Here is a 12,818-nt window from a genome sequence, read left to right as displayed (position 1 = left end):
GGAAGCAAAGCCTTGGAGTTAAAGAACAAATTGACAATAAGTAAATAGATACTGTGCTCCATAATTATGTTTAAATTCTATCCAAACCTATGGTGTCATTTCATAATGCCAGCTAAAGACATATTTTTAGTTAGAGAAGTTAGCTCATGATATATTGTCAAATGTAAGTGAGGAAAGGATCCAGAATGGCAAATGACCTAGTTGAATATTTTCAAATGTAATCTTCAGTGCTGCCGGGATGTAAGCCTTTTGACATTAGTGGGTGAATGGGTAGGTGCAGAAGCAGGAACAGAAGTGGTATTTCAAGTCAGTGAGAAGGGATTTGTTGGTTTGTTTTCAGTTGGGACTTTTAGACAGAGATATTTAGATTCTAACCCTACCTATGATTAATCAGTTTAAGTTTTTCTTATACTTTAGAGTTTCCTGGGCACCTTTCCTGCTCCCTGTCAATTGGTATAGGATTTTATAAGAAAGACTATTTCACTCTTTTCTCTACTTGATATTGACTTATCTATGGGATCTCTATACTGAGACACACAGAGAATCACCAAGTGTCTGGCAAATACCAAGGCATAGACATTGTATGACGTCACCTTCCCTTTCAGACGTTAACCATGGCCTCAGAAATAAAATGCTTTAGCTCTGACCAAAATCTTTGGAAGGTAAACAAATTTTGCCTATTAACTTTAAAAAGTGAGAACTTTTAATTCAATTCAAGCATCCTCAGATTTTGCTAGTGTTTGATGGAGTACAGAGCACATGAGTATTTTCCTGCCATAGACAGTACAGGTGATTGCAGATCATGATTTAGTTTTATAACTCTACTCACGGCTTTTCATGCTAACAGCTTAATCCCACAGCTTTAAACCTTACAGATCAAGCAGGCCAACTAGGCAGAATTTGACCTCAGTGCGTCATAGTGAATTCCAGGAATTCAGCATTTACCAGAGGCCAAGTGAATGCTTTTATACAGAGTTGATTTCTAGCCACAAACAAATGGCTTCTGCTATGTGTCCCCTTGTCCACCATGGGACAGCTTGACCTAACCTGGTTTGGGAGTGCAACATGAGACTCAATTGTCTCTTTTGGCCTTGGTTGAGAGAAAAAAATATTACATTTCATTGTAAGGCAGCCCATGTCCATATGAACTAGTAATTTTCTGGGTGTAAATAGTCAGTGCTGGAGCTAAAGATAGAGTACAATGACATTATACTTGTTTGGTGTTGTGCAGCATCCTGGATGTAAATTTCATTTTGCTTTGATGATCACATAAAGGGATAAACCTTGGATTTGTGTGCCTGGTCCTAAGACTCCAGAGGAATGCCCTGCCATGTGGCCTCTAATTGATCTGACTTAGTTAATTACACCAGATCTGACCTTGGCTATCAGCTTCCTGATTCCAATGTGATTATTGTGCGATAAGCATGTGGCAGGGGCACTGGCCTTTCCTAGGCCCTGAGGATACAGCTTTTAGAACCATCCTCTGGAGGTACAAATTTTAGTCTGAGGAATGTAGCTTTCTCCATGTGAGAATAAGTAAAGGATAAGAAGAGAACCTTCAAAGGGGGATATCATAGCAAAAAGAAAGAAAGAAAGAAAGAAAGAAAGAAAGAAAGAAAGAAAGAAAGAAAGAAAGAAAGAAAGAAGAAAGAAAGCCTCTCAAAAAGGCAGTGGCAACCAAGGAGAGAGTGGAGGACATCCAACGCCTACTCAGAGAACTGTGAGCACGAGTTAGCATCAGATTCATCCTGAGAGCCCTGGAACTTCAGTGCTTGAAAGCAAACAGAAGCTAATGAATTTTTGCACAGAAGAGGGGCACTTCTTTAATAGATGAGAATTTTATAACATCATAATTAACCCCATCCATGGAGATCTCTTCCCTTTCAAAGTGGCAGTATACTGGCCTTTATTCTGTCTGACACAGAATAATGCTGTCATTGTAATTTCCATTGATCTATCTATTTAAAGCATCTCTTTACTCACGTGCACACTAAGTGAGACTTTGTGGGAGAAAATTAACTTTCCTTTGTAACCAGTTACCATTTGGAGATAGCTTGTGGGTTAGGGATGGGAGCTTGTGTTCACTTCCTTTCTCAGTACTAGAAACCCATCTGCCTTAGGCTCTGTGTATAGTACCATAATCTCTGTGAGTTCATATGTGTGTTTGTCCAGTTGGATCTAGAAGCGACTGCTTCTTTGTCCTTCCCCACTGGCTCTTACTATCTGGCTCATAGGGTTCCCTGAGCAGTTATTTACTGGAGATTGGTCCTGCATGATTTTTAGGTAGGTAGGAAGGTAAAAAAATAGATAGATAGATAGATAGATAGATAGATAGATAGATAGATAGATAGATAGATAGATAGACAGATAGATAAAGAAAGAAGAGAAATGATAGACAGACAAATAGAATGTAAATTTATGTTTGCTTAAACATTAAGGAAAAGACACACTGAACACTGTACAGAGACTAGGAGACCTTGAAACACTCAGTGCTAAGTGGGATGCCTCCATCAAATCCCTCTCTCCTCCACTCAGGAAACTCTTGCTGAAGAGGAGGTGCAAAGAATGCAAAGCCAGAGAGGATGGAGGACACCAAAGAAAGCATGTCTCAGCCAATGCACATGCAAGCCCACAAAGGAAACGGCAGCATTTTCTAAGTGTATATGAAACAAATTCTATCATCCTCAGAGAATATAGGCTCTAGAGCCATTTAATCCACTTTTGCTGGGAGAGACTTCTACAACAATGAAACAACCAGGAGCCTCATAACACCTTCCCCTGTCTTTCAACCCCTTGCCACAAATGGTCAATTCCTTAGCAGCTATTTAATCCAGGAACATCAAAGGTTCTTCTTTAGAAATTTAAAGTCTTTTTAAAAGAAACATCTAACCTAAATATAAGTGATGTGATTGTAAAACTTTTGCTAAATTGCTGTAAGTACTGTATCAGAAATTGCTTTTACTATTTTTGTGTGAAAATAGCAGAGCACTTGCTTTCAATTCAAAGAAATGTCTAGAGCTAGATACACCTATCAGTGCAATGTATATTTTGAAATGCACCCTTCTTAACATCAGTACTCAACTATTACATAAAATACACATTTCCACTCAAACTCTAACTTCTTGAAACCACATTTCTCTTCTTCCTTCTGTTTAAGAGGAAACAAGCAATGTTCATAATACCTAACCAGTCACCTCACTGCAGCACTCCCCTTGCACAGAGTGGGGTCATAAGTAAAGTGTCAGTCAAACCAGTGAAGAAGTGACTTCTTTTAGGGAGCCAGCATTGCTGTGGGAATATTTCCCTACCCTGGGAATCTTGGTTTCATCATTTTTTCTCCCTAAGTCTTAATTTCCGTCACCCTACAAATGCCAGTTTGTATATGCAGCAGAATGTTTCACAACTTTTGCCACTATCAGTTCCAAAATATTTTTTTATTTCCCCCAAGGAGCACCCAATACCCATGAACTAATTATTCTGAAATAGGATGGACTCTGAGTTTAAAGTTCTCAGTGACTGGATTTAAACTGACTACTCAAAACAATTTTATCAAAGTGTATTGTATGAGCATAAGAGCTAGCTAGCTATCATAGTCTCCTCTCCTTCTGTTCTTACAGCCCCTAACACATGGGAAATATGCAGTTAATATCTTTGAGTGATTTCAATGTTTACATTCGAACATTAGAGATGTATTATTGTGTGTAACTAGAATATATTAGTTTGATCTGAAATCCATTTCATGCTGGTGAAATTTTCAAATTCTGTACAGCAAATGTTTTTCCATATTATTAAGTGCATTTCAACTTCCTGCTTTAAACTGTTAATTTTAAGAATAAAAACCTGTTTTTGATAAAAAGTAAACTATTGAATATCTAGGACTTAAGAGCAGGAAGAATAATTACTTCATGCGTGTTGAGTGTTCTTTTTTGGAGATAAAAAATATTTTGGAGCTTAATAGAGGTAAAAGTCAAGAAACATTATGCATATACAGTACACAAATACAAAATGGCATTTGTTGGGTGACAGTAACTAAAACCTAGGGAGAAAAAAATCTGTTCCCTTCTTCTGCCGTTCGTAGACACTACACATATGTGGTACGGAGATAAAACACTCATACCCATCAAATAAAAACAAAATAAAATCCTTTCCCTCTTACATTGACTTTTCTAGGTTATTTTATCACAGTAGCAGCAAAAATATCTCAGACAATAATATCCTTATTTAGTTTTGAAGCTCGTTAGAGAAAAAAGTATGTCTAATATAGCCTCCTATTCCTCTGATCTTTTTGTTTTGGTTTTGTTTTTTTGCTTGTTTGTTTGTTTTTCGAGACAGGGTTTCTCTGTATAGCCTTGACTGTAGAACTTGACTATAGAACTCACTCTGTAGACCATGCTGGCTTCGAACACAGAAATATGCCTACCTCTGACTCCCAAGTGCTGGGATTAAAGGCATGCGCCACCACTGCCTGGCTTAATCCTCTGATTTTGTTCACAGTGAAGAATGCAACTTTTACATAGTAAATACATCTTAATCAATTGATAGCTCTCATTATGCCATTATGCTAAGACAACATTGTAGCCATAACGTTTTTCCATAGCACCAGGCCTATGTGTTGTCTACATATATCTATTTAATATGCACATCATGTCAAACATGAACAGAAGAGGCCTTCTCATGGTTTTGACATTTTACACTAGCACAGTCCATTAAAGACAGCATCTGTTACAATACCACTCAGATTCAAATCCTCAAATATCTTCCCTCTTGGCGAAGGTCAGCACACCCCTAGAGCTCAACCCAAATGGACTATGGAGATTCTCAGGGCTTATGGACCCATGCTGCATGCAGTTCTCCACTTAACTGCCTAGAGTTCTGCGACTTGCAGTATGGTCAATTTGTGTTCTTTCCTCCCTGCTCCAAAGGGTAAAGTTATTCACTGACCCCAATCTTTTCCCCCAACCAAAGTCACTGTGAACCAAGAGTTCTTACATGATCTAACTCTTGTTTGCCATTCTGACATCATCTAAAATCTTATTTCTTCTTTTTCCAATTCTGTAGACATCATTTCAAGCCAAAGTTGTCACTCCACTTTCCACTCTAGTAATTTCCCATCACTTTGCATTTGCCTGGAAAACATTCATCTGCTTTGTATATGCCTGAGTCTATTCTGTCACTTAAAATGTTAGCTATAGGGTCAAATATATGGAGAGGTCCTTCATGGAAATCCCAATTAAAGATGTAAATGCAGAATCTCTGATGACAAAATTGAGGTTCAGGATAAGGATAGACTGATGAAGTGGAGGTAGACAAAGGATTGTTTTAGTTTGAAGTTTTGCTGAGACTTATATTGGAGATAAACCAAAGAGCAAGCCAGTTAGCTACCTGGAGAATGAACATTCAAACTGAAGGAAGCAGATTTGGATGGATGATGAGGCAAAAGTTGGTACTGAGGGTGCAAGGAAGCAGTGGCACTGGATCTGAGCAAATGAGAAAGCAGGAGAGTGACAAGCCTTCATGAGGATGGGTGATTGATTCAGAGGGGCAGCAGCCCTTTGCAGGTGGTCAGGACTGACATTATACCACCAAGTACACTCTTTGAAGCTGGGTAAAGGAACAAGGCATTAAAATGTTCTTCTAAAGTATAGGCTCTAACAGTGTTTCTCACAGATGTGGAGAAAGCAGATCACTGTGTTAGCACCATCTAATCCACCAGTAGAGTCAACTTGGATCTTGAAGTTTGATTGACCAGTTCATTCAAGTGGATTCTATCTTATACTACCTTTCTTGATTTCCTTTCCCTATACCAATTATAACTTAATATTCTTCGCATTTTATTCTGCATATTTTATCTTTTTTATTCTTCCATTTGAGGATTAGGTAATTAAAAGCAAACAGCTTTGTTTTGTCCAGTGCTCCATCTTAGTCTGTGCTTTATTCAGCATGTGGATCCATCAATGCTGGAAGGATAAATGAATAAGGCTGGCGTTCACTATAGCTGACCCAAAATACAAGTGTCTACAATGAGAACTCCGATTACCTACAATGAGACTCTACATCGTCCCTGGGTTGCACCCAGTTCCAGCCAACTCGCAGTGGCCCAGATACCTACAACAATGTTCTTGAATGTTCCTCATAGGAATTATTCAATCTGAAATTCTTCATCAGGATAAAAGATGGTTTCCCACTCTTTCCGAGTCCAAGAAAATCAGCTGAAAAAACTTATTGTGTAAAAGAGAGACTCTTGTTATAAGAATGAATTTCGTTTGTACTTTGAAATATGGTAGAACGTCTTTACTAATTTCAAAGCCCTAAAACAAGGGCAATGTGGACAATGTATTAAGTACTATGGTGACTTGAATGGGTTTGGCACCCATATATTCATGTGTTTAAATGATTGGCCCATGAGGAATGACACTATCAGGAGTGTTCTTGTTGGTGAAAATGTGCTACTGTGGGGGTGGGCTTTAAGATTTTCTATGCTCAGGCTGAACTCAGTCCAGAAGAAAGTCACCTCTTGTCTGTCTGCAGAAAAATCTTCTACTACCTGCCTTTGGATTAAGATGTAGAACTCTCAGTTCCTCCAGCAGCATCTCTGCCTGCACAAACCCATACTTTTCACCATGGATAATGGTCTGAACCTCTTAAATTGTAAGCCAGCCCCAATTAAATGTTGTCCTTTATAAGAGATGCCTTGGTCATGGTGTTTCTTCATAGCAATAAAACTCTAACTAAGACAAGAACCTTATTTTCTTAACATAATCTCTGCTTATGAGTTTTTTCAGGCTGCAACCTGTGGCCAAGATTTATCTTGTTGAGCATGTCACCTGCTTATAAATGAAATACAAAATACCAATAAGCAATTTCCTGCTGTGGCAAAAAGAGAAAGATTATAAAATGCTTATCCCTCAAAAGCACACCTACAATTACTATTCAAGTTTCCTTTGACTGAAAGAAAAATATGACAGGAGAGAAAAAAATTCTCTTTCCCCCTGGAGGGAGGAAATATACAAAATAGACAGGTTTAGTGGCATTTTCTTAGAACTTAGCACATAATTGAAATATGTGTTATTTTTTTCTTCCAGGGTTTGTCATGACTGTGAAACTATGGTTTCTAGCAGAGATTACAGAGTCAGAATGTTACAGAATGTAACATTCTTATATTGATTGAAAGAAATTGCTGTGGTGTGTCATCTTTAAATAGTAGTTCAAGTTGTAAGATTTATTTTTCTACAATTTCACATATGTACACCATTCATATTGACAACTTTCACCTCCTACTCCTTTACCTCCCCCATCAACCTTCCTCTCTCTCCACAAATCTCTTCTTACATTCTGTGTCCATTCATTTTGTTTTCTGACCCACCAAGATCAATCAGGGCCATCTGTGTGAAATGGGCTTGAGTTATCCACTGTAGCATGGTGGACTCATCAGAAGTACACAACTAAAGGCAGAGACTCCTTCTCTTCCAGACTCTGTCATAGCCATAGATATATAGACTTTTTTTAAACTGTCACAAGAAAATAGGTCAAAGTTAACACTATAATGCAAATTGAATTGATTGAAAGCAAGATACAGGAAAAGTAAAATATACTAATCATTGTGATATTAACACTTAAATTTTGTGGTAACTGATTATTAAAGTAGCCTGGAAATACTGAGAAATAGACTAAGCTTCCCAATCTAGTATAATTTCTTATGCTTATTAATTTTTACATTTGGTGATGAAATAGAGAAAGGAAGAAGTGAGTGAGCAGTTAATATAAGTTGGACTCAGTTGGTTACCTTCTGTCAATTCATGGGCATAAAACAAAAATATCAAAGCACTGATAGATGTGGGGTTACTCTAGAAGACAACAGCTCACTGATTCTAAAATATTAGAATATGAGAATATATGAAATTCTGAGTTTAGTCATTAGATCTGTGGAATTTTTGAAGGGTCTTCATTTCATACTCAAGGACAAAGTAAGGTTTCTAGAAGAAACATTGTGCTATGTGAGTATCAACATAGGAAATGGAGTAAATCTCAATATGAAACTACCTACACAACTATGACAATTACAAAGAAGAAAGATTTCAAAAAGTAAGTTATAGGTTTTCTCACTCCAAGATTAATGCTTCTCTATCATCTACTGCTAGACATACTTCTCAACAAAATACATTGCTGATTATGAAATAGAAGAACCAGGGAATGGTTGCATTTGAACATAGAAACTTTCCATAGGTCACTCTGACGTAGCTATTGCTGTCCACCATGCTCCCAACATGATGGTAATGGACTAACACTTTGAAACTATAAGCAAGCCACCAAGTTGAATTTTCTTTTGTAATATTGGAGTTACTGTGGTCATGGTGTCACTTCAAAGATACAGAACAGTAACTAAGACATACCCAGCTTTCAATGTAGGGTTGTATTTTGATATTGATGGGGCATTGTTACTAATATAAATTGCTAGTTCTACATTTTCACCTTTTAATTAATTTATTTAATTTATTTAATTAATTTATTTATTTATTGTTTGCTTTTTTGTTTTCTAAAGAAAGAGAAAGAAGGTGTGGGGTTGGGTGGGTAGGAGAGTCAGGGAAGAGTTGGGGGAGGGGAAACCAATGATAAGAATATATTGTAAGAAAAAAATTAATTTCAATAAAACCCATCTCGATCATTTTAATGTCCATTGAAATATAAAATTCTAAGAGGCTGGGGTTGAGGAAAGTCATTACAGCATTAGAACAGTAGTAGATAGTCATGGTGGCTTCTCCTGGGCATGAAAGTCAGGAAGGAGACACACAGCTGGTAGGAACATTAGAAGCAGAATCAATAGGCTCTATGCAGATACTCTATAGGCTACTGGCTTTCTTACAGCCGACTGTAGTCTTTGGAGTATAGTCTGCCTGTTAGCCACACATGAGAAATCCTAGCTCTATTATACACATTATATAAGATTATCCCATCTATATTTGGCTTTGTCATCTTATCCTTTTTGTTGGTTTGCCAGTACTACCGGCTTTTTATAACCATGGATAATTTTATTACTAAATCCCTAAGTTTGATCGTCCAGGAGAATATGAATTGGCTCTTATAGCCCCAAACAACCTAGTATGGCTTTGAATGACATTTTTTTAATATTTAGATTAATGGAGTATCTTAGTTAATCTTTACATTGCTGTGAAGAACACTCATGACCACAGCAACTCTTTTAAATGAAAACATTTAATTGGGGCTGATTTACAGTTCAAAGGTTAAGTCCATTATCTTTATGGCAGGAAGCATGGCAGCATGCAGGCAGACATAATGCTGAAGAGGTAGCTGAGAGTTCTACATCTGGATCTACGGGCAGCAGGAAGAATACTGAGCCACTAGGCCCAGCTTAATCTTCTAAGTCCTCAAAGCCCTCCCCCACTGACATACTTTCTCCAATAAGGTTAGACCTACTCAGATAAGAAAATATGTCCTAATAGTACCATTCTTTATGAGTCTATGGGGGCCATTTTCTTTCAGACCAGTACACGTATTCTTTCTTTTTAGGGGAGATTCATTGCTCATAATATAAACATTTAAGATACAGTATACTACACTAACAATTTTGAGAGTATACCATTTTTTCTAATATTCATTTAATTATTTTACGTAATCATTATCACATTCTAATGTGTATATAATTCTCACTATACACAATCCCAGGAATTTTTTACTTTGGTTTTAGAAATTAGGTGTTATTTAAATTGCATTAAAGTTTAATGACTAAGATGACCCAGATTTGCCATTTCCCATGAAGACTTCCTACTTCCTTAGTGTTTCCAGTTGTTGGACCCTAGATATGATCCTTCATTTCAATCAAGTTGCATAATTTACGCTTCATTCATAATGCCGTTGCATCTTGGATTTCACACATTATTTGTGGTCAAGGGAAGAAGGGGTTCTAGGTGCATCTTCTCTGCTATCTTTTATCACTGGGTTTTCTGCTATTAATGTGAGGAGTCAGCTTTGTCTCTCTTCTCTCCCTCTGGTCGTTAACTCCATTGCTGCTCTTGCTGTTGTTCCAGCAGCTGTCGTGGTTGCTATTTTCCAAGAACTACACCTGGAGAACTCCCGATTAGTCCCACTTCTTCCCCTCTCACCATAGAACCCATTAATAACCTTTATTAAATCATGCCTGTCACCTGCCTGTGCATCTTTTGTGATCTTCCCTGGTTACTTGACTTGGATATTAAATTAGCTGGTTGTAATCCTTTCATAGTTTCCAGTGAAGTGATTTAGGACAACCCAGGCTTCTCAATGCGTATCTCTGGCTTGCTGTTCCTCAGACTCTTCAGTCTGCTTTTGACTCCCACAAAATTACATGTGTGCTATCTAGGTCTCAATGACTCATCCATACCAAAGGTATAGTGGTTGGGGTTTTGATTTGGTTGGAGCTGTAGTCATATTTTCTTTTCAATTTGAGGCTGGCTTCACATTATTTTATAAGCAGTATTTGTTTAGTTATGCTTGGTTTCTTTTCCCTGGTCCACTCAGTGCCTTTTACCTGTTACTGTCCTTGTTTTGTTCCTTTGACAGGCTGCGGTTTTTGATATAGCCCATGTGCTTTTTCTTCAATAATTTAGAAGGAATGTGATTTTAGAAACATATAAATGAATTCCTGAAAGATTTCTCAAGGCTGACTCAAATTAACATGTGACATGAGGACTCTAGGAGAGATTGCAAGTGTTCACCAAGCAGCAAGTTTCCTATGTGCTTTGTATAGAGATGCATGTATGTCTCTAAGATAATTTAGGGTTATGGGTTTCTAGGACAAATAAAATGTAAAAAGAAGTGACTGACATGTACACACACAGCTCCTGCACTGGTCCAAAATTCAGAGTCACCCCAGTAGCTTCAGTGCCTATGACCTGAGTATCCACCACTATCTGGACTGTTTATATGAATAAGAAATAGAATGTCATAACTTTGGATATTTCAGAGGTAATAAAAGTTTATGTTTTTTTTTCTTTTGTTTTATTTTTTGAGACAAGGTCTCACTGTGTATCCCTAGCTGGTCTACATAGTTACTCACTCTATAGACCAGACCAGGCTAACCTTGAACTCACAGAGATCTGTCTACCTCTGTCTCTAGTGTTCCTGGATCAAAGATATGCATCACCATGCCCAGCCCCAAAGTTAGGTTTTTAACAGAAGTCCAGGTTGATCTGGTCCAATCCAAAGAGAGGTAAGATGACAAACTCATGTAATGTGATCTAACAATCAACACTCAAATAGTCAGCACTGGTTGGAAATAAGTTGTTGGCTCACAGGGAAGAGCTAAGAGACAAATATACAGAACTGAGATCACTCTTAGCCTTATTTATGAAATAGAATTAATAACATGAGGATTTCTCAGAGTATTACTAAACAAGACAAAATTTTAAGATCCTAAAGTTTTACTTCATCCCAATGAAAGCATATAGAATAATTATAACTGTTTATAACTGCTTATTCATAACCTGTAACAAAAAAGCATTGCTAAATTTCTCTGCTGATAAAATATTACTAATATGAATGAAACTTATCAAATAAAGTCATTTAAAGAACTGGTTCAAGTCTCATTATTTTATGGCTCATTTGAAGACATGATTCCTTATAGAAATGACATCGAATACACACATGGGCTGTAAAAAAATCTTTCTCTGGGTTCCGTGAAACCTTGGTATTCTTTACATTGTAAAGTTTATACTTAGGCGTTCTCTCTGTCTCTCTCTGTCTCTCTGTCTCTCTCTCCAAACCAGATATTCTAATGAATATTTGGGCATGGAGGCCCAAAATGTATATCTGAGCACTCTTCATCTTTTATTTTTTAAGATAGGATCTACCACTGAACCTGAAACTCATCAATGAGGCTAGGCTCACTGGCCAATGTGTGTCATGGATCTACCTATTTATACCTAACCCCTGCCCAGTAATGGGGTTACAGGAACATGCTGACAAACCTAGTTTTCTCACATGAATTTTAGGAGTCCTAATTCAAGTCTTTGTGCTTTACAGGAAGGCATGGACTGACTAAGCTATCTCTGCAGCCCCCTTATTACTCTAAATTACTAAAAATTTTAGTTTTCATGACCATATTTAAAAGGCAATTGAGGTTATTTTCTTAATTTTAATAACTAGAAATATGTATATATAGGGAAATGTGCATATGTACATAAATGTATGTGTGTATGTGTGTATGTATGTATGCATGCTCCTACCAAGATTCATTTTTCTTATATCATTTATAGAGGACTCATTAAAATATGATGAGCTACAATTGTCTTTTAATTTTCAAGCAGGACTGTATTTTTCTCATAGGCTAATCAATTATGAGATTTAAACCAATTCTAAAGGATATATCTCAATCACATTTTCACATACTGTTATTATCTGCAATAATAATAATAATAATAATAATAATAAACTCAATGCTTTAAAACTTTTCTGATACAAATTCTAAAACAACTGAAGGCAGGTTTCCCAAGTACTTTATGCTAAATCTTTTCATAGATTGTACTCGATATGAAGCACTGCTGGAAAAAAAAATAAGACTAATTAAAATATTTAAACATATTACATATTTTTCTTTCCATATCAGGAATAGATGTACCCTTAGAAAACTTAGTATATAACTGGGTTTGTGGTTAGTAATTTGGTTGTAGAAATGTGATTTAAAATATATTAACCTAATTTCCCAAGTCCAAGCACACACTGAAAAGGTCCTGGTAGAAGTAATTAAAGAGGGAAAGAGAAAGGTCCAGAGCTAAGAGATAATCCATTTACCCTGCAAAACCCAGTGCTGTTATCACATCAACCTG

General features: G+C 36.9%; 1 protein-coding gene across 2 annotated transcripts in view; it reads right to left on the bottom strand.

Annotated features, from left to right (window-relative positions):
* Plppr5 (phospholipid phosphatase related 5) overlaps nt 1–12,818 on the bottom strand; it is a 274,811-nt gene that overhangs the window by 221,583 nt on the left and 40,410 nt on the right. The gene's annotated exons all lie outside the window — the stretch shown is intronic.

This window comes from Mastomys coucha, unplaced genomic scaffold (genome assembly GCF_008632895.1).
Source record: "Mastomys coucha isolate ucsf_1 unplaced genomic scaffold, UCSF_Mcou_1 pScaffold16, whole genome shotgun sequence".
NCBI classification, from domain to species: Eukaryota; Metazoa; Chordata; class Mammalia; order Rodentia; family Muridae; genus Mastomys; species Mastomys coucha.
This window is presented reverse-complemented; position numbering and strand designations above follow the sequence as displayed.